The sequence below is a fragment of the Oryzias latipes genome, chromosome 20 (genome assembly GCF_053564925.1).
Source record: "Oryzias latipes strain Hd-rR chromosome 20, Olatipes_Hd-rR_3.1".
In the NCBI taxonomy this organism is placed as follows: Eukaryota; Metazoa; Chordata; class Actinopteri; order Beloniformes; family Adrianichthyidae; genus Oryzias; species Oryzias latipes.
In genome coordinates this window covers 19,913,721-19,936,581 of record NC_136256.1, presented here as the reverse complement: position 1 = coordinate 19,936,581, position 22,861 = coordinate 19,913,721, and the positions used below count along the sequence as shown (strand labels likewise).

The 22,861-nt window shown below is 37.0% G+C and overlaps 1 long non-coding RNA gene across 1 annotated transcript in view; it reads right to left on the bottom strand.

Annotated features, from left to right (window-relative positions):
• Positions 1–18,118, bottom strand: part of LOC144988148 (uncharacterized) — a 45,746-nt gene extending 27,628 nt beyond the window's left edge. Inside the window, exon 1 of the long non-coding RNA XR_013651972.1 lies at positions 17,892–18,118. This is a non-coding gene — a long non-coding RNA (uncharacterized LOC144988148). The remainder of the gene's footprint in view (positions 1–17,891) is intronic.
• Between the last annotated feature and the right edge of the window lie 4,743 nt (positions 18,119–22,861).

The window sequence follows — 22,861 nt, the reverse complement described above, 5'->3', positions numbered from 1 at the left end:
AAATTTTTTTTTTAAACTATTTTCAGTCTTATAACATACAGCAAAGTTTCACTGTGGACATCATGGGGGAAGTTGGAGCAAATCAAGAAAACCTTGTGACCTTAATTGCACTGCCAGCACTTACTCACATGGTAAAAAGCAGGTGATGGGCTAATTTAATATATCATGCAAATTTCAGGGAATCAGATGAATCTAAGCCAAAAAAAAGAAAAACCCACCCACTGTATAATAAGTGAAAAAAAAACAGTTAATACATGCACATATTTTTAGCTAAGCTACAAGCACTGCAGTATTACACAGTTCTTGCTAACATGAAGTGTGTGTATATTATATATATATATATATATATATATATATATATATATATATATATATATATATATATATATATATATATATATATATATATATATATATATATATATATATATATATATATATATATATATATATAAAATATGGAACATAAATGTTTCTGTCTTCATCAGTAATGGATAATGTATGTTTAATAAAAAGAAAAAAAAACTATAAAAAGTAGCTTTTACACCTCCAATTGACAGAAAACAAAGCGTTCACACAACAGCTGCTAAATAACAGTAAAACAACCTTATGTATAGTAAAGTGTTAGTGAAGTGTGACTGTGAAAGCAAATAAAGCCCCTAGTGTGATGTATTGTGTTCCCTGCTTCATCTTCCTATTACCACTTAACCCTCCTGTTATGAAGGGAACAGGCTAAGTGAACAATTTCTGCATATTATAGCTTCGTTTTTATAGATAAGTCAACTGCAATTGTATGTTTTTACAGAGGGTAAATATGCTTTTTCTGCTGCCCCTGTCCGCAACAACATGTTAATTACCTTCAGTATGAGGATGCTCCTTGGAACTGTAGGCTCGAATGTGGAAATTAAATTTAAATAGTGTTATTAAATTGAGTACCCATAGAAAATAAGGACAGTCAAGAGAACAAATGCAAAATTGTAGCTATTCTAGTCTTTAATAGTCTTTGTTACTTTTCCAAATAATTTTGTCCAATTAAAGGGTTTGGTTGTTTCTGCTTGCTCTCTTCACTTCATGCAAACCTTTCTAGCAGAGCAAATTACGTCAGTAATATATCTGGAAGCTGGCTTGTTTAAAGCCCCAAAACTGTTAAAAGAAAGCAAACAAACCAGATGCATCTGGACGCTAGGATGGACACCAACCACTATATATTCAGGAAGACAACCACAAAATTCACACAATCTCATCAGTTGGAGAGTAGTCAGAATATAACATTTTAGACAGCCTTCTTTGGTTTTTATGCAAGTTAAAGTTAATTTTGTGTTCCGGGTTTTGGATTGATTTTCTTAAAAAGGGATAAGACTCTTGTTTTTATCTTCCCAATCTTAATCCCACCAGATTGAAGGCACTAATCACCAGAACTGCTGCATTTTAGTTGTTGCTTGATTTTCAGGTGTTTTGAGTTTTGTTACAATTGGTTTTCTTGTATGACTTCTTTTTCATTTTCATCCTGTGTACTTCCATATCTCCTGCACACCCCGTGTTTAAAGTACTTGTGCGCGATCATTCAGAACACACACTTCACAAATGGCTAGAGTGTTGCGTAGGGGGATCACACTATAGCATCACTCGTACGACTTAAGTGCATGCAACTTGCGTTATCCCTACAAAAACTTCACAATACACTACGTTCCTTGAGATGGCCGTACGAGCCTCGAGGGAACTCCAAGACACACCTGTGCTCCCCTTAACCCTCCTGTTATGTTCCGGGTCAAATTGACCCATTTTAAAGTTTGAACATCTAGGAAAAATAGTTAAAAGTATTTTTTCAGCTTGAAACTTCTTCTGCTTGCCTTAATTAGCGTAATCAACAGATATTATGAAGATGGTTCATCTCACATATATGCAACCCCCCCCCCCCCCCCCTGCATGTTTATATCACATAGATGATGTCCGGGTCAATTTGACCCGGCAGTCAAACTGGAGATACAAGGATGTCTTATAAATATTAGTTTTCCTTTATTTGCAGCTGTGAGACATATTTCAACCCAATCATACACATAGACACACACACAAAAACATATAAAACATATAAAAGATTCTCAGCATGGGAGTCCTTCCAACATTACACAGGCAGACCTTTACAAAATGAGCAGCAGAAGCAGAAAAATGACAGTCCAGGAGGTTCTGGAAGTCATCACTGATCATAATCAGAAGAAGACTATCTTGAGCCATATTTTGATTCTAATGATTCTGATTTTGAACCAGATGAGGGAATTGCTATTCTTTTTCCTCCAAGCAAGACATTCATATCAAAGAATGGTGAAATACATTGGTCTTCATCCCCAAATATGCATCAGACAAACCTGTCTGCAGAAAACATAAAAAAGACAGTGCCAGGGCCCACTAGGATGGCAGTGACCATGTCAATTCATTCAATCTAATTCAATTCAACTCATTTCCATTCAATTCAATTCAATTTTATTTGTATAGCCCAGATTCACAACTGTTGTCTCGATGGGCTTCGTATCGGTAATTGAAAAAGTAAAGCATAAAATAAAAAGGATCATGAATACATAGAATTCAATAGGAAAAAAATAAATTGAACTAACTAAACAGACTAAACTAAACGGTCATCCCTTCTCTTAGACCCCCCTTCGCGGTAAGGAAAAACTCCTAATAAAAAAAACGGATTCCGGAAAAAACTAAGAAACCTCAGGGGTGCCCACATGAAGGAGGGATCCTCCCCCAGGAGGGACAGGCGATTTACCAGAACTCATAAAGAGGAAGTAGTTTATAAAACTCTACAACTACATATTTAAAGTCCAGCAGACAAGCTTCATCCAGATGGAGTTGGGGGGACGGCCGGGGGCGCGAGATGAGCCGGAGACAGGATCTAGGTCAAAACAAGCATGACCTGCGCGAAATGTGCAAAATTAATTTGCACAAAGCACAGTGTAATGACTGGAAACTCTTGTGCTGTATATATGTACAGACACACACAAAAGTTCATATTGCGATTGCTCGTCTGTTGTATTGTGATTTTGTTTTTTTCTGGTTCACAGTGCATGTATGTAAAACAAAATTTCAAGATTATGTTTCAATGTTATTTAAAACTATTGTATTTTATATGTTGTTTTTCAAAAGTAATACAGTAGTGAAAAATTAAAAAAAAGTTAGAACATGTATATTTTTAAGAAAAACGAGTGAATTATTTAATAATTGAACCACTTCCTGTTAGAGGTAAGGAACACCATTTCACTAGGTTTTTGAAAGAATAATTGTTAATGGAGTTAGAAATGAAATATTCACTCTGCTATTTAAGATTTTTTGGGTTTCAGACATTTTTTTATTAATAAAACATGCACCGGGTCAAATTGACCCGGGAACATCATCTCTGTTACTCACAAATGAACATAACAGGAGGGTTAAGATGCAGTTGCTTCATGGGCCTAGAAAAAGCGAACGGGGAAACCCCAGTATGGTTGCATGTGACTTACGCTACGTTTATTCTGGCCTCGGCAACACCCAGTCCAGTGACCACTTTCAATGATTCTATGAAAATGTGCATACATGCACATTTCGGGCTTGCATTTTAAAAAATCTAGTGTTCTTGCATTGCTGTGCAAGTATTAAAGTCAGTTTTGAATGCAGTAGCTATTGAACGTGCATTAAAAGTTTAACCACTTGAACTTTGACCAATTAGGAACTCAAATTTGGTAGTAACATATGGATGGCGTCTTTTTTTCATTGACAGAAGTGCCAACCATTTGAAAATTGATCATAAAGGAGAAATTAATAATTGCGGTTTGTGCCCAGCTGGAATTATGACAAAGAGTCTATCATATATTGGAGCAGAGGTATAAAAGAAAAGCCTGGAACAAGATTTGTGAGATTTGCACCGCTTTGACATTTTGCACGAAGCCTCTTATAACTGTAGGTAAATGTGCTGGTATTGGGTAGTGACAGTCCAGTGTAAACACCAGATACTGAAGCGTGTTCAAGAACCCACCCTCATTCAGCATGCCTGGTTTGAACATAGCATTAGACTTAAGTTCTCACCAAGCCAGCTTCTGGTTCTTCAGCAAGTATGTTCTAGCTGAACCATCTATTTTGTCATGTAAATGAAATTCTGGATTAATAAGAGGCTGTATGAAAGATAAATATTGGTTGGCAAGATATTGTTTGATGCTTCTGCTTTTAGGCTCTGCATGAGATATTTTGAGAATTAGGTGGTCTAAAATATCCGAATGTCTCCCCATCATTTTAACAGAGATAATGATTTTGTTATTATTTCCACAGTTGTCCGCTGCTGTGAGTCCTGACATCCCAAGCTCACTTGTCCCAAGTACCTTTGAGCACTTCAGTGTCAGTTTAACAGTGGGAAGAAGGTTTTATCTCCCCGTCCTGAGCTCAGTAATTCCCAAGTGGTTTTAAAAAACAAGCTGGCAACCCCGTCACCAAACCTTCAGTCCGCAGCTGCCTTTTCTATCAATGGCAATCTTGCAACTCCCCTATATGTCAAAACATTAAAAGAGCTCCAGATGTTTAAAGTGTCATAACAATACAGGTGGTCGACTGACACACTGCAGGTGTCTTTTATCAAGTCTCCCACACAAAAAAGAAGAAACAGCGATAAATCGCAGCTGCTATTTCCTTAAAATCTAACAAGAAAAACGTGGGTTAATGCAAAAATAGTCTTCTTTATGCTCATTTTTTTGTGTTTAACTTTCTGTCTAACTGACTGTCTTTTTTCATCTTTAAAATGTTTGTTTTTTTTCTTTTTACTTTTGCCCTGTGCAACTTTGAACCAAATCAGTGCAGTCATCCACTAAACCAGGGGTCCCCAACCCCCGGACCCCCAACCAGTACTGGCCCATGGGCCACTTGGTTTCTTTCTTTCTGATACTTAAGGAAGTTTTATTTTGGAAAACAACAGAATTCTGTTCACCCCATCCGTCTGTCTAGACACGTCATGCGACTTTAAGCAGCTGCTCGTGCCGTGAAGTTGATAAGCAAAACTAAGCAATAAAACGTATTTGGAAAGTTTCTTTGGCGAGAAAAGAGCCAGTGAGGAAAACAAAGAAGAGCTTTCGACTTCACAGAAAAATAAAGCTGCTATTTAAAGACAAAACCAGGAGCTTTACTCCAAATAAGGATTTATTGAGACAGTTGTTCCCATGTACCATACGCTGCTCGCTTGCCTAATATGCGGCCATTGACTTTTGAATGTTTCAGGCACGCAGATAATAAATTTGTGGACACGGTGGATTCACGTTTATTATTATATTTAGACAATACCAGTTTTATGACCATTGTGTCAATTCTTTTTGCTTTATTTATCCATCACAAGTTAACGTCCGTTATTAGCATCCACTTTGCCCTTAAAGGGAAAATCTTCATCACACAGTCCAAGATTTTTACAGAGACTGAAGACACAATCAAATAAATTTGTTTCTGATTTGTGGAAACTTGTAAAACAGACATTTTTGAATTTTCTTGCAGGAAGGGACAATTAGGCAGATATTTGGTAACAAACTGCGGCACAGAAAATGTGTTAAGAAATGCTAAATTAAATAGGATTTATGTAAAAACAAAATATGATCAATCCTTTTGCCCTGAAAGATGATCTAGACTGGGTTGAGTTTTCAGTGTTATAACTGTGTACTATGAAAAAACTGTAATGTTGCTTTTTTTTTACAAATCAGGAAGAATTTTTACAAATCAACAACTTTGTTTCATTGAATCTTTGTCATATGTAAAAAGAAATAATCTAAAAACGTTACTTATGTTTTTAGATTTTTCTTATATCAAGTTTTTTGTATTGGTATTTCAGAAACCGGAAGCTTAAAAATATTAAACGCAAACTCTGACTGCGTTCGGACCGGTCTGTGAAAATTGTCTGACATTAAACCGGTCTGTGGCCTGAAAAAGGTTGGGGACCACTTCACTAAACAACACTTTTAATGCTGTTCCATGTGAAGTGTGGTGGTTGTTGGAGTATCCAAAGGGAGGAAATATTATTTTCCAAGTCTCTGGTGGGTATCTGAAAGTTCACCGGCCTCTGTCCATCTATCCTTACGAAACATTAACCCCAAGGATATCAGCAATTACTTACAAATTAATCTATCTAAATTGGCAAATTTGCATTTGTTGCCATCTGGCAAAGCTGGCAATGAATACAAACAACTCAGTAATAGATCATAACGTATTCAGTCCACATGAAGAATGTAGTGAAGGAGTTTTCTTTATTAAAACTACCAAAGATCCAGATATATCAGAATGGATACAGGGTGGTGCAATGGCTGCTGGTGGGTGGCAAAGGACAAATAAAAACAACATTTTAGGTGGTGGGTGGCGAAGTGGAGTCAATTTTACCCCAAAAAAGTTATCCTGAAACTCTAAAAACATCAATGATTTCACTGGGAAAATACTGAACAAACACAGTTTTTACAAAACCAAATCATGAGAAATCATGGTGTCCTCTATTAATGCTCAGAAATAAAATTACTTTAGAAATAAACATTTTTTCATGTAGATTTGACTTGAAAAAAAAGCAGAAAAACTTCATTATTTTGAGAATGTTTTAAAAATAACTGTCATGGTTTTAGCACTTTATGATTTTTGTTTCATCAATTTCCTCAGAGTAACATAAAATTTTCCGCTCGACTATGAAAATGTAAACCCTCGGGAGTCTGGCAAATCAAAAAGAATTTATATCCCCGTTTAAGTTTTATTGCCCTCCATATGTCTTGATGTTTTGTGGGGAATTTCTCGCTTTTCAACAGAGTGTTTATATGTCAAAGCAGCATCAGTGCTTGGTGTCACAGCTGCAGATTCCAGAAAATCCTCTTAAGTAGCAGTCTAACTGCAGAAAGAAAATATTAAGTGAGGGAAAAAAAGCAGTTTTAGTTAGAAATGTTTCTAATTAACAATACGCCATCTGTACAATGTGAAGAAATCTGTCGATTTGCGATTGGAAGTACCTTGGTTCACCTTGACTTTCATATTGTACATTCTATGTTGTTTTTTTGTTGTTGTTTTTTTTTTTATAAAAGCACCTATACACTTGCTATGTGAAATCTTGTGATTGATAACAGTTGGATTGACGAGGAAGTTACATTTTTGTACCCTGCTTTTTTTTCCCTTTTTTCACGGCTCTCCAAGAAAATTCAGCATGGATCAAATTGTTGAGAGAAGCAATTTTATTGGTTCAGGGGTGGAAAATGATATAGTCACAGTCTGTGCGGATTCTGATCAAACAAATTGGACTTGACAAAAGTAAAATTAGACAAACTGGGAGATTGATGGCATAAAAAAGAAAAGGGAAAATGTTTAGCTCGGATCTGAGAAGCTTTATTTATGGAGTTTTTCTGTCATTATAGCTAAGCAGCTTAGAATCTAGACTGAAAATCCTGTCCAGCGGTTAGACTGTACTTTTTGTTAATTAAATAAAGTTATTATTTTTCACTGAATTCATTAATAAGGGGTTGCCAACCAGATCTTGTTTTCTGTAAAACAATTATGCTATGGCAAACAAGCAACAAGAAAGAACTTCAGCAATCTTGTCGTAAATGTTGAGGCTGAAATGCTGACTATGATGCATGACTTGACAGTTTCCTCATCCTTCAAATCTATTGTTTTAAATCGACTCTGCTTTCACTCGATTCAATTATCCAGTCGGCACTGCAGAGATGGCTTTCTACTGCAAAATATTTGACAATATGAGAACCTTGTGTGACCCATTTATTTTGATTTGGGAAAACAATTGTATCTCATCCCTAATGTGTATTGTGGGGAGGGTCCATAAATCACAAGCTGCACACGAGTGTGTGATAGGTGCTGGGAATCTGGCGGTATAAAAAGAGAGGAATTAACATAGATTATATCCTGTATCCATCAATGATAGGCTAAAAATGAAGCAACCAGAAAAGCTGTGCTGCCTCCTTTTTTTTCTAAGTTTTTCACTATACCAGCATTTAAAAATGGATCTGTCCAGATTTTTTTCACAATTCTTTTTTTTTAGATTAATCAGTTCATGAGTGAGTTTATGTGCTTTGGAAAAGCAAAAAGACCCAGAGCATTTCTCAGAAACTACAGTCATTCATTGAAATATTCAGTCGAGCATTTTTGGGGTAATTTTCTTTTTGATAAGCAATGGGGAATTAAAAAAAAAAAGATCAAAAAAATGAATGTAAAAAAAAAGTAGGTGGGTACAGAGATGGTGTTTATTGCTTGTGGGAGGTGAATGATGGCAAAACATAAAAACCCCACCAAAACTGAGCAGATGGAGCCTGTGTGACAGTAAAATCCCAAACGCCCGCTGAAGGTTTTTACCAGTGACATATGAAAGCAATCTGTCAAACCAAAAGGAGGAGTTAGCAGAATAATATGCTAATGAAACAGCCATGCTGCAGTGATAAATTATGCTCAAAAAGTAAATTGTTTCTCATAAGATCCCTGTGCGAGAGCAAGGACAGCAGAGGGGGCAAGATTATTGCTAGTGAATGTGAAATGAAACAAGTGGTGACTGAAGATCCTGGTCGCAAAGAAGCACAAGTTCACGCTCTTTTGAGAGAACAAAACTGACAGACTTTTCATTTTGGGCAAATTACTTCAATTATATAGAACACATTACTACTAATGTATAATTTTTCATTTATAATTACATCTTTTTTTGCAGATTCTACCTATAACATCTCTCTTTATTGGTTATTAAATTAAATATCTGAACGGGGAGAATTTGACAGATGATCATCGTAAGAAAAAGAATTATTAAAACAGAAATAGTTTTAACTGTGTACATTGTCGTCTATGTTTTCATAAAAACAAAAATTAATTTCTAAATTTTTTAGAAATCCAAGGTTTTCTTTAGTTGCTTTTTACAAAAAAAGTTTTTACTCACTTTGACTTTGCCAAAATAATTATTTCTCAAATTTCCTCTACGACTAATTTTTACCGGACATGATTAAACTGCACAAAACCAAAAACATTTGTTTGACAACCCCAACAACAACAGATGTCCAATTTATTGCCATTTTTGATCCCACTATTATGTAATCCAATGGTCTGTGATACGATTTTACTTTAGACTTCTCGCTTTCAGTTTAGATTTTTTTTTATTTGTCTGCCAGATGGCACTTTGTTTCTGCATTTTTTTCAATTCCAAGGCTGGTGGCTTCCTATTGATTCTGATTAAAATGTGACAACATATCAAAATACCTTTTGAATGAATAGTGAATACTTTTATAACATATTTTCTATTTGTTTATAAAATAAATGTTTAGTTTAACTCTGTGACAAAAGTTGATCAATTTTGAAAAATTTAGTGTTTGGAAAGGAACTCTTGATGCTTACCATGCAATATTTATATATGCCTGTCTTCATTTGATTTGTTTTCCTTTTTCTTTGGTTTTTCTTCTTGTTCATTTCACTTATAACTTGTTGCTACTGTATTTCATTTTGGTTCTAGAGTTTTTGTTGACAGTCTAAACATGGCTTCTATTCTCTTCTATTTTTTTTTATTTATTTATTTTTTGTTACTTACACTCGTTGGTGCAATTCTTCATTGTAAAAATTTCTTGGGTACCAGACTGATCTCCAACAAATAACAAATTATCATTATCTCAGGTTCTGGGATCTTTTCAAGTTTCTGATCTTTCTCAGTTTTGAGTAAATTGCATCCTTCTGGGGAAAAAAAGTGTCAAAATAAATTGTTATATCATATCATCTCCCTTTTACCTTACACCAGAAAAAAAAACTGTTAAACATTAAAATAAAAATTCAACTGGTAAGCATTCCAAACTATCACACATTGGAGATGCCAGAGAGCTTTTGGCAGTTCTTAGATGAAGGCAAAAAAGAAAATTGAATAAAAATCAGATCTGCATTGCTACTTTATTACAACTTTCTATTAAGGTTATATAATTTGAAATGTCACCCCTGATGGCAAGGCTGGACATAAACATTTGCGAGGGGGGGAAATGCCTCCCTAAATGCTGTGACTGACCCACCCATGTGATGATTGGGGGGGGCAAAATTAACTAAAGAAATAAGAATAGCAAAATTACATAAATTAAAAAAATAAACAAACACACAAAGCATAAACATTTAAAATACCATAAAAAAAGGAAAGATCATACATGATCAAATGGACAAATAGACACACAGACAAAAGAAAAAGCCACAAAAGGGCACAAGTCAGCTGTGTGCCTGTCCCAAGCCCGGTAAATACAGAGGGTACTTTTTAAGAAAAGAATTCAGCATAAAACTTATAAGACATAATAAATAGATGAAAGGAGAATATAAAGCCATGAAAGAGAGTCTAAGTCTGACCAAAGGACACTACCCCCCCCCCCCCAAAAAAAAAAAAAAACACAAACAACAACAACAACAAAAGTAACAGAGGGAGCACTGTGTTGGCAGCCAACTCTCATGAAGGAAAGAAAGGGCAACCTGCTGGAGATTTTATGACAGAGTTATTGTCAGTGTTTTCATGCCAGGTGTCAACAGTGTCACAGATTGCCATCCCAGAGCTCTCTGCAAGACTTCTGCCTGGTAAACAGACTTCAAAGAGGATGATTCTGGGCTGAAACAGAGACACATATGCAAGAAGGTATGACAAAACTAAACACTCTCATACAGGTAAGCAACACACAGGTGTTGCACACGCTCAGACACACTTGCTTGCTGATATGTGGAGCAGTAAAATAACTGTACTGCATTCAACTGTAAGCCCTTTTTCTACAGAAGTCATACACAGCGGTTGGATGTGGAAAAATGACAGAAATAAATTCCACAGTTCTGAGAAAAAAGCGAGTTGAAATGTTATATGGTGCTGTTCGTGAAGGATGGGTTTGTGAGGTATTTGGTGTGTCAAAGTGTGTGACTCTTTGTGCGAAGACTGCATCATGTATTTGGGAGTTTTACCCAAATGATTTGTAGGGATTGTGTACAGAGCTGAGCGAACTGTTTAATTAGGATGAACTTTCGAAATAATCCATGATCAGCGAGAGCAGATCACAAAGAAAACACAGAGAAGGGTCGGAACTTTGATATATTTTTCTGTTGCCTCACAGGATTTCAATGCTTCTTCTGTTTGTTTGTTTTTTCTGAATTCTTTACAGAAAAAATATAGTAATAATATTAAAGCAGAGAGTACAGCATTACATGGGATTGCAATTTTTTTTTCTTTTTGTAAATAGATTCATAATAGTTCTAGTCCCATGTCGTCTTTGTAAATTATTCCCCAACTGGAATTCCTAATGCATGCAATGTTTTATGAATCACGAAAGCCAGTAGCAACTGTTAAAATTTTCCACATCATAAAGAATCTGCTCAAATATGCACACCAGTTGTGAGGACAAAGCCAAGGAATTTAGAGGAGCTTTAAAGGCTTTGTGTTTTAGGGAGGGGGGGGGGGGGGGGGGGGGGGTTCATGAAGGTTTGCAAATTAAAAGAAAAAGGGGGAATAAAAGTGTGTGGGGGTAGAAAAATCTCTCATCTTTTGCAGCCAGGGTAGAGATGTGCCTTGAGATATGCATTTTGCTGAGCCACTGTGTAGTGTTTGATTTTTTTTTTTTTTTCAGTTTTTAGCTGATCGTTATATTTTATTAAAAGCATCTCAGTTCATTATATAAAAGCCCTTTCCGATGCTGGAAAGAAAAAGTCGAACATGTAAAACCACACAAATCAACTGGGTGAAACTTGGCCCATGATAGTAATTATAGGTTACACTTTTAAACCCAAACAAATGTTAAAATAGGAGCTTTTTCAGTTATTTGCTAAAATGTAGTAAGGGTGTAACGATTCACTTTTACAATGATTCGATTCATTTCATAATTTTATATGATTCATAGTCGATATTGGTTCATTGTGAATGATCCGATTCACTGACCTAAAATCGATCCAGGACATCTTTAGCCAAAGGTTCAACTGGTATGACTCAGATTTAAATACCTGGGTCACGTGTCTTTGCCAAATTTAAAGTGTTTCCACACATTGGACTGCAATGATGACTTAATCATTTTTTGCTGCCATTACATGTATGTTGTCTGCTGTGATGTCACTTAGGCTATAGCAAAACAAACCTTTTATTTTGAAACAATTTAAATTTATTTAGGTTGATTCCATTAACATCTCGCCTCAGACAGATAAATCTGGTTGGATCGTAGGTATATAAATGGATTTATCGATTCATCGTTACTCACCTAAAATGTATTATCAGAAAAAAAATTTGTTTTTACAATTCATTTCCTTTTAAATCCTGTGCAGAGGACTTGTATCTCCTAATGTTTCAATCATGGTGTTTGTGTTCACACTAATTCCTCACCACAAAGCCATGCATAATTTAACCTACACCTCTCCAAATATACCCCATGAGGCCATGTATTAAGGAGTACACTCATCCACACATCTGTAATATTCCATCACAACAGCACAGCAGCAAATCACATCAGAGACGATGCATCTCAGATCATATTGTCTGATCCAATACCAAGCACCTGTATTGCTATCAATTACAACTTTGACACCCAACTAATTTCTTTGAGATCTGGATTAGTAATTTGATTCCAGGCTCACTCACTTGATTTCCCCTACCCATTAATTTCATTTGCACTTGCCCATCAGCGGCACCAGCACGTGTTGACTCACCCACATCCCAGAGCTCATCTTAGCTCGCTCTTATTAATACCACCAGTTGTGGCAAGTGCCAGCCTAACACTTCCACAGCATGCAGACCAGCGCTTTCATTCAGGGCCATCATGGCACGCATCTCTCCTTCAGTTGCTTGAAACCTCTTAACCTGTCCACTCTCTGCTTCGCCAGCAGGCTCTTGACTTCTGTTAATTCCAGGCTTCGTATTATGTTCATACACCCACATCTTTTTTTATGCAGCATCTGAAACATCAGGAAAAATAACATTGTGATGTTTTTTCAAGAGTTATTGTGGAGGGCTTTCTGTTTAAAAAAATATATATATTTATATATATAACCTTTTTCCACATAATTTATTTCTGAAAGGTAAAGAGCTTAACTATTAAACATCCGAAATAACACTCACTCTTTGACCTACCAAAAATTCCAACGGTTTACAAAATCAACGTGAATCAGCTGATCCTTGAATCGCATTGATTGGAAAAGCCTTTGACTGCTCTACAGTGTTGGATATCAGTATAAGGCCGCTTTCCTCCGCTTCCGAATCCGTTAAAATTACATTAATTGCGTAAAGTTCCACCGGTCTCCAACCCTGTTTCTTGTGATCTACTGTTCTGCTTGTTTTTGCGGTTAACCTTGGATCGGGTGTGTTCAGTTAATCAGAAACTGGACTCACTCAATGCAGCTAATCAGCAATTACTAAACTATGGTTAGCTGCAAAACAAGCAGGGTGGTAGCAAACGAGGAGACGCCTCGTGTTAGAGATGCCTGGCGTAAACGGTTGAACACGCAAAAATCTTATAGAAATTAATTTAATAATTTTAACACCAGATTTTAGGCACAGCTGGTAAAAATGCAACTTTTCTTATTAAACGACATGCTGACTCTGTGAGCCTAGTGTGCTAAGCAACACTAATTTGACGGTGTAGGGATATATAAATGTCAAAACACTGACACTAGAATAGAGTGGGACTAATTAATGAATAAGCAATCATTAATTAATTAAATAAAATGGAATGAATTTAGTTTGTTGCAATTTGTATTTTTGTCACTAGATGTCACTATAAATCGTTTTAAGATCCCAAAGAGATGTTTCAAAAGGACAAAAAAAAATAGAGAACACCTTGTCATTATTGTAATGAGTTTTGTTAAAAAGACAGGATAATATAAAAGGGGTTATAGATGTTTGTCTTTTAATTTGTATTCAGTGAAAACAAGACATCCAATTACCCTCTGGTGACAATGCATTTAATCCCATCCTGACATCAAGACACATAGATTGGTAGAAAGATCAATGGATGCATAGATACATAAAATGATGCACTCAGATATTGACAGATCCCTTAAAAAGTACTGTATAAATGCAGGCGACACGTGTTGTAGATATTTTAACAAGGACAAATGACGGCAACACAATAACAGCCTCCAGGGAATCTTCCCTTCACTCACTGCTGCTGCTACCAGAGTGTTTCTATCACAAAGCCTAAATGAACTGGGCTGTAATTTGAATGCTTTTCTATATTTCATATCTCATAACATGTCTTTGAGTGAGTGTAATTTCTTTTCCATATGGGCACTTAGCGGTAAAAAGTGAATAATAAAGGAAGCCCAAACAATTATGTGGCTTTAGTCATGCATCGCTGCTCTTGGTAATGTCACTTGTCTGAAAGGGGAAGTGTTCTGTCTTAGTTAGAAGCTCTGGCACCTCATTGGACTCAATTGTTTTTATATGGCCCATGAGGTTTTCTTTTTTTTAATACTATGCAGCTGTAGTCTCCTGGCATATCTGTGCAAAATACTTTAGGTCACTTGAGTTAGGAGACGTAAGGAGAATATATGTGAAAACATTAGTGGTGAAACATCAGACCTTAAGTCTCTTCCCACAACACAAACAGTGATATTTCATGTAATGTTGTGTGAAACCACAATAAAGGAAAGGACTGTGGCTCTTATGTTGCAGTATTGCTATCCTTTCATTTGTTTTTTATTTTTGTTGTGGGTTTTTGCAATGACTCTTCAGTGAAGAGTGCAATGTTGGCACCAATTAACCAAAACGTCCCGCCTCTCCTGGTAAATGGTTAATTTTCAGTAATAAAAGGTTAACAAAAAAAAGGATAACGTATATAATAAGATGCAGTAATTAACATCATCGATTCGCATCTGTAGGACTACTGACTGGGAGAAATGTGATTACTTTGATCACATTTCAAAACTTAGAGTTAGTTTTGGAAGCCTGTAACTTGGTTATCTTGTGACTGTGGAGAGTGCAAGAGGGCTGCTCTCCTCTGTGATTGATGAAAGCACATGGGGGCAGGCTATTAAAAAAGCTGCAGTGTATTCCATAGACAATGGCTATAAACATATTCAGGGTGCTGAATTCAAAATGACTTATTTAGGGGAAGAAAATGCAATTTTTGCGCAAACCCTAGCCATAAACCTTGAATTAATGGGTAATCCTGGGTGCACATTTAAGTTTGTCTCCACATACACACACACACAAAATGTATATTTGCATACTTACAAGGTTATTTATTGCTTTTACAATCAGTACAGGACACACGGTACTCATAACAACCATATTTTTCAACCTAATTCCGCTGAGACAGTTTGACATGGTTTTTGAGCACAGTTTTAATTTGTTGACATATCAAATTAAGAAGCTTCAACCAGCATCTGGCTAACTTAGCATAAAGACTAAACACAGTAAATCTTAGCTTGCTGTACAGCACTGACAACATTCGCCACTAAGTACCTGTAAGTACTACAAATTGGCATATTTTATCTTTTCAGACTTCACTGGAACATTAGAAAACATCAAAATACAAATTGTCTGAGCTATGTTTTCTGCCAACTCTGTTTTTTTTAGCTATTCAAAAAATGTGCATTTATGTTAAGCCTTATTCTAAACGGCCCATACGGGTGGATAGGGGGCGTCTGCGGGCAAAAAATGGGCAAACCTGTACGGTTTATAAAGGTAGGACTTTAAAGTTTTGGATCGCTCACTGACCTCATGGACCAAAAATTTTTTCATGTACATTGATTTTTCTGCGGGCATGCTGTGGGCGACAGGTCATAGCAAACACTTAGACAACACACAAAATTAATTAAGGGTGACGTAGGTGAGATACAGGCGTGTTATATGAATTTTTGTATTTTTTTAGACCCTGTGCACGATGCAAGAGGTCCATTCAAGTAGTAGGTGCATGCTTCTTGCACTCAGCTGTTAGAAATTAGAAAATTAGTGTAGTTTGTGTGTGGTTCCTATGGGTGTACGGTTACTTATCTATTGCGTGCACAGCTCGTGCACGCAGCCAGTTTGCACACCTTAATGACCAGAGTGTGGATTTAGAGCACCATCATTGACTGTATATGAGAACTGGACCGAGTGAGTTTAACATCACCTCCTGGTTCCAACGAAAGGAAATCAATTCAGTCGCCTTTTTTTTTTTTTTTTTTTTTTTTGCGGTACAGTCGTTGAAACCAAAAATTGTCAGTAAGCAGTGATTGGTCCAAGTTGGTCTGAGTCCACATATCTATGGCAACCTTTCTCACCAATCAGGAGTGAGCATCTTAGTGGACCACACGCCTACCGCTGAAAGGGCTGCCTATCAAAGGTTTCGAAAGTCCGATGCAAGACCACCTACTTTTACTGAGGCATCTGACTGGTAAGTTTAGAACTTGAATAACTTGTGCTACAGAATAAATATCATGAAAAAAAAAATAGGATTAGCAGGAACATTTCTAAAAGAAAGGATTAGAGCAAAAAGGATTATTCTGACAAATATAACGACTGATTAATATCTGTTTATTTCTCAATAGAAGTCTATGGGATTTCAGCTTTTTGGGACCAGCAGGTTCTTCCTGTTTGGAAGACAAGGGGAGAGGAGTCACTCAATCCAGTTCTCAAATGCAGTCAATGGGGACCGCATAACAGCATCACTTGTATGCCACAAGTGTGCATAACTTACAAACACTTCACAAAAGCTGACAATCACATGTTCTATTTTCATGACATCTCTTAAGGTGGCCACACGAGCCACGTGAGAACTGCAAGACACACCTGCACTCCCCTTAAGATGCAGCTACTCCTGTCCATGACCCTCCACAGGGCCGCAAAACCTAGAAAGTAGCAGCGCCCATACAGGTCAACACCCAGTCCGGGTGCATGTGACTATGGCTTAAAAATGACTTTCTTTTGACAAACACTGCAATACTAGGCTGCTTGTAAACTTGGTCAATAACAAAGAAAAAGTTTTAACTAACATTAAAAAGCTGCAGTCCTAAAAAGTAGCATGTCTTAATCCAAATACAATAAAAGGAGTATACTAAATGAAATAAAAACATCATGGCTATTCAAAATAACTAACTCTGACGACCATGACCCTTTATGTCGTATTAGTGCAAGTCTTAGATGACTTAGGATTTAAAAGAAACGATTCGACTTTCCATTTTCTCCTTGCAAGTTTGTGAGGTAATGTCAAAATGCAGACATTACCGTCCATTATTTGTCAAGGGGCAGTTTTTAAATGTCACTTGCCCTTCACATTAATGTGATGGGACAGGAAAGCAGCAGGCTGATATAGTTCTTTTTTTTTTTCCTGCGATGGGTGAGGCGTAAGCACTCAGTTTGGCTTACACTTAAACTCTATAGTAACCAGACGCCGCTTTGCATGGTAAACAAATCCTCTCAACAACACATGAAGTGGAAAAAAACATACAAATCAAGCAGGAATGCCTGACACCCGACCACAGTGGAAGACTACTGTTTAGAGCAACTATTTTGACCAAATGTTTTATTGCAAAGGGCAATTGGTAACTATGAATTAGCTGGAAATATTTTTACAAGAAGTAGTCTGTGTAATAATAATAAAATAATTGCTTTCTCTTGAAAATGAAATCTCTTTGGAAGAATAAAGCTGAGCAGGTGATTAGAAGGAGTGTGGATTATATGCAAAGTGAGGGTGCTGTTAGGTGGGGCAAGAAACAGGCAGAGAGAAATCCACACTGTTACAAATGGATAATTTATAAATCTGCTGTTCAAGCTGATATCTCCGGAGATGACAGAGTGCATGCATCTGCAAATTGTAGAAGATGAAAGTTTAATAGCATAGAAATGAAGTGTTTTGGCCTAACATAAGTAGCTGAAACGCAAAAACAAATATCCCGTTTGACAAAATTCTCTGTGCCTTTTTTTTCTGTGTTTTTGTCTCTTAAATGAACAAAGAAACCACACTTACTGTACAAATGCACACATATGAATGGGAGTGTGCACGGTTGTTCTCTGATCAGGCAGGTGCTCCATTATTCAAAGTATCTCCTTGGGCTTTGGATCTGACATAACTTGTATCTGAAACCTTACTCTACCCTACCCTGAAACACCTCCCCCAACAGCAGAAAAATTACCAGAGCTTCCCTGGGGAAGGCAGAGGGGAAATGTGAACTGGTTGAGAGGGACGAATCCACCACAGCAACAGCTGTTTCCAAATCTCAACAACCTAGGGACGTGTTGTGTGTTATATTTTATGGGTGGAGAGGGACTCAGGATGTTCATTTATTTATCTCCACAGTCAGCACTGATTTGTGTGTGTGCATGTATGTGTTTGTGAAAAAAAGATGTTTTATAGCTCTTTTTTTGTGCTTTTGCATTAAAATGGCTATGGTCACTTTTCCATCTTTGGGCTGATACTAATGCCGCAAACAGCACTGTTCTAATGTAAAAAATGTGCAAATTTGATCTGTTTTCGGAGCAAAAATATCCCAATAAATGTAAGGAAAACTGCAAATCTTCTGAGGCCATTCTGATGCCATTTGGGTTTCTCTTCACTTTCTTGTAGATGCCACTTCATCCGTGGGTACAATTATGCTGAGAGCAATTTCATATTTCAAGTATGCAAATATGAATGCTGTGAGGCCAGACTCAGTTCATAAACAGAAAATAAACAGGCTGCAGCACAGACATGCTTTTGAAGTATACTGTGGTAGCTCAGTGCAGCTTTCATTCACTAACATTCATGTTCATGCACATGTCAGTACAGGGACTTAAATTAGTGTAACCGTCATAGTGGACGTGGAATCAAAAACACTTGCTTCCAGCTCCACAAATCATGGATTATATCCAGTACTGTGATAGAATACCAAGAATGTTATTAGAGAGTGGTGCAGAGTAATCAGTGATGATGACCTTAGATGGGTTAGTGTTTACACTTTTCTTTGTTACAAGCAATTCATTTTTTTTACCCCCTGCGGTACAGGCGCCACAATGTTTACTCTTTTTTTTTTTTTTGTTTGGGTTTAACAGAGGCACATCACTTGCCTAATTGCATGGTGCCAGTTTAGGGTTTCAGAGGGGGGAGGGATAATAGTATGAGATTGCAAATGAGGGTTTGACGTAGGTTGACTATTTCCAGTCAAGTTCCGTCCTAGTTTGTCTTAAGTATAGACATTGATTTAAAACAACACCTTACTTCTGGAGAAACAGCTTTTAGATACACCCAACACAGCATTATTGTTCTCGATTGTAGATTTTCCTAATAAACCATGTAATAAAATGTCCAGATAATGTACGGATGTTTCAAATTTCTCAGTAAAACATTTCTTTCCTTTTTTAGTGAGTCTCACAAACATTTCCTAGACACTCCACCCCATGATTGACCAGAGTCTCCTCTCCAGGACTATGAATGGCCCCCAGCCCTGTGACATGACTCCATTTAAACTGTGCTTTAAATGTTAGAGTGTGGCCTCACTGCAGAAAACAGGCAACTGTGAATAAAATTATGGGATCTTCTGGAAATAAAACCCTTCAGAGATTCATATGCAGCAATAATTGCCTCACCAAGACAATTGCCCTTTAATTCTCTTTCATTACACTAGATTAAACAGATGCCTTTATCCAAGGCCACCGCATTTCTTAAATTTGAGGGCAATGTGAGGTTTGATGTCTTGCCCAAGGCATCAATGACTGCCAAGCCTGGGAGTTGAACCTCAAACCAGCTGGTTTAAAGGCAGATGTTCACCTTACTGAGCAGGCACTCCAAACATGTTAAGTAAGCACTTAAACCGCATTGTTTTCTTTTTTGAAAAACAAAACAACAATTTTTGTATTTTTTATTGATTTATCCCTGAATGTGTATAATATTATGAGACAACGTAAAGCTAAACTGCATAACAGAAGTGCACCAGGTCAAAAGAGAGTACTTAACATGAAGTTTGCATCCTATTTGGTTGGCATTAGTGTCTCATGTCTTACACATTAAATCCTCACAGGAAGACAAATAGGCAAGCATCATGGCCCCTTCAAGTTACTAGGGGAATTCTTTTATTATGCTGTCTGTCAGAAAATCCTTATGTTTTTATATTGCTTCATTTCTTATCCCCAACTTTTGTGCCAAAGTTAGATTCCCAAAGTAGCAACAAAATTCAGGAATTACCATAACGATGCTTTGCAGTGTTTGGTGACAGTTGCTTATTACCATTGATGCAAAACTTTATACCAAACTATCTGCTCCAGTATTTCTCTGGGGTTTTTTACTTATCTTTTTTGCTGTGTAGCTTCCTTCTCTGTTTCTTTTTCGAAATATCTTCTCTTTCCCAACCATCTCATTGCCTTCTGCTTTATTTAACCAATTTCCCCCCCTTTTGTGACATCACGTTATTCAACAGCGCCTTTTGCACCAACTCCTTTGTCTCCAAATCCACAGAATATTTTTAAGCCCCTTCAATTTACACCACGTTATCAGACTTTTTTTGTTTTACAATAATGGAGCAACAGCTAGATTTTATCCCAGTTGGCATTGTTAAGGCAGAAAAACATACGAAAATATCCAATAAGGCAACTCCATATTAGCTGCAAGCCACCAGTTCACGCAGGAAATGATGCAACTCTGACAACATGCCGCAAAATAAAAAGCATTTGTATGATGTTATCTCTCAGTGGGTACAGTTAAGCTTAGGATTCTGTTGTCCTGGCAGAGTTGACATGGGGGTTTGGGTGTTTGAAGGGTTAAAAGAATCAGAAAACAAAACACACATGCGATGAGTCAAACACATTCTACAGTGAGTGTCCTGAGTAAGTGTGTGTTGTGCAGTCGCATTCTTTCATTCAGCCATCCTTCCATGCATTCATGCATCCATCCATCCATTTATTCATCCATCTCCTACTGCTTATCTAGAGTGAGGGCAACAGTCTAAGCAGAGATGCCCAGACTTCCCTCTCTACAGAAACTTTGCATTTAGGACTCGAAGTAAATCCCTGGCAGGCTGAGAGACCATGTAAGTCTCACAATGGAAGTAAAACAAGTAAAGTGAGACATACTTCTGTATGTTTCTCAATATTGGAAGTGCAATGTGGGTTAAATGTGCTTTTTTTTTACATAGTAATCTACTGTCTTTTTATAGAGTTGAACTCTAAAATTTCAAGGTCTAAAACTCTCTGATTTGAAGCCTGCGTAAAGTTTCGTTAACACCCGCCCGAAAACTTGGGCTCAAGCGTCTACTTCCAATGAAAATTCTCTCGCATTTGTGTCAAGGTATATAAGTTTTCTATGACCATTTACGGGCTTTATGTACGAGTACGAGAAAAGTTAAACCAGGTTGAACTTTGGCCAGTCAGACTAAGATTTGGTATGACGTATGGAAGGAATCTCTTTTAATTCACGCAAGTGCAAACCGTTTGAAAATTGATTGTGGAGGAGAAATTAATAGTTGTATGACACTAAGTCTTTTATATGTCGGAACAGAGCTGTGAAGGAAAAAGCAAGATTCAAGAGATTTGCACCGCCTTGACATTTCGCAACAAGGCTCGGACATACATAGTTAAACAGTAGAAAACTGAAAAGAAGAAGAAGCATTGTTGCCTGTGAACCCCACAAAGTAAACAAGATCACGCCTGACATGCGAATGTAGCATGAGTTATGTACCTATTACAACTGCAGACAAAAACAGATTTAGAACATACTTTCATTGATGGGAGTCCCTACAGTATACTCAACCCAGGTATATATATGTAAAAAACTTTAACTACATATTAATGCAAAAGCCTAGCCACTAGGCCTGCACTATATATCGCAAATTTATCGTTATCGCAACATCAAGCTGTGCAATATGCATACCGCAAAAGATGACAAAAATCGCAATAAATGGTTACCTTAAATGTGCTAAAACAAACTCATGGCAGCTTGAAATATTGAACAAATGAAATAAATCCCTTTGTGCATTTAACCAATCGGAAGGACCCGTTTACGTTGTTGATCAATCAGATGAGCCCTTTTATGTTTGATGTTTGCCTCCTATGTCGACAAGGGTCAGTTGGAGTATAACTTTTAAACTGTTGCAGTGAAATTGAAATTATGTTTTTGGTTGTTTTGCTATTTGTTTATATACCGCAAATTATATCGTTATCGCAATAATAATCACCAATATCGCATATCGCGAGTTTTTCTCATATAGTGCAGCACTACTAGCCACTGTTTAAACTTTGCTTTTGCTAAAACACAGAACTGCTCAAATGTGAAAATTGAAAGCATTTTTTCCTTTAGTTACTATGCTTTAACGTGAGTTGTAATCACTTACAAACATGTTTGTTGACAATTGTCTGTCTGATACACATTCTCATAGCTTTGCCTCCATGCTGACTCCTGATTTTCCATCACCTAATTTAGCTTTTATTGTGTATATTTAACTCACATGGCTTACCACAAAGTTTAGATAGATTTATTCTATTTCATTCAGACAACTCTTGCAGTAAAGAAGATTTATTCCATATTTCTTTTAGCGTGGCATAAGGCTCCATTCAGATACATAAAACAAAGATCTCCATAGAAAACTTTGGGTAATAAACTACCCCTAACGGAGCTCACAGGTGGAAGCCGGGGAGAAGGGTGGGGTGACGAACGCAGAGCTCGCGGAAATTAAAGAAGAGGATTGGACCGCACCGTAACAGGTGAGTTGATTAAACTGACCGCCTGCAGGGAGGAGTGACCAAGTCAGCGCGCTGCTCGAGTTGCTTGCCAGAAATACTCCCAGGGTCGCTCACATCTGAAGATCTACATCATTTCAATGACAGCTTGTTCTGTGTTTGTCAATTTCTCTTATTTTAGCCACCATTTTGGATCTTCTGCGTCATCACAAACCAATTAGAAAGTGTAAGGGTGTGTTGTTGCTATGTTTACTCAGCACCCTTTGAGGGAGGTCCAGGCTTAAGCTACAGCTA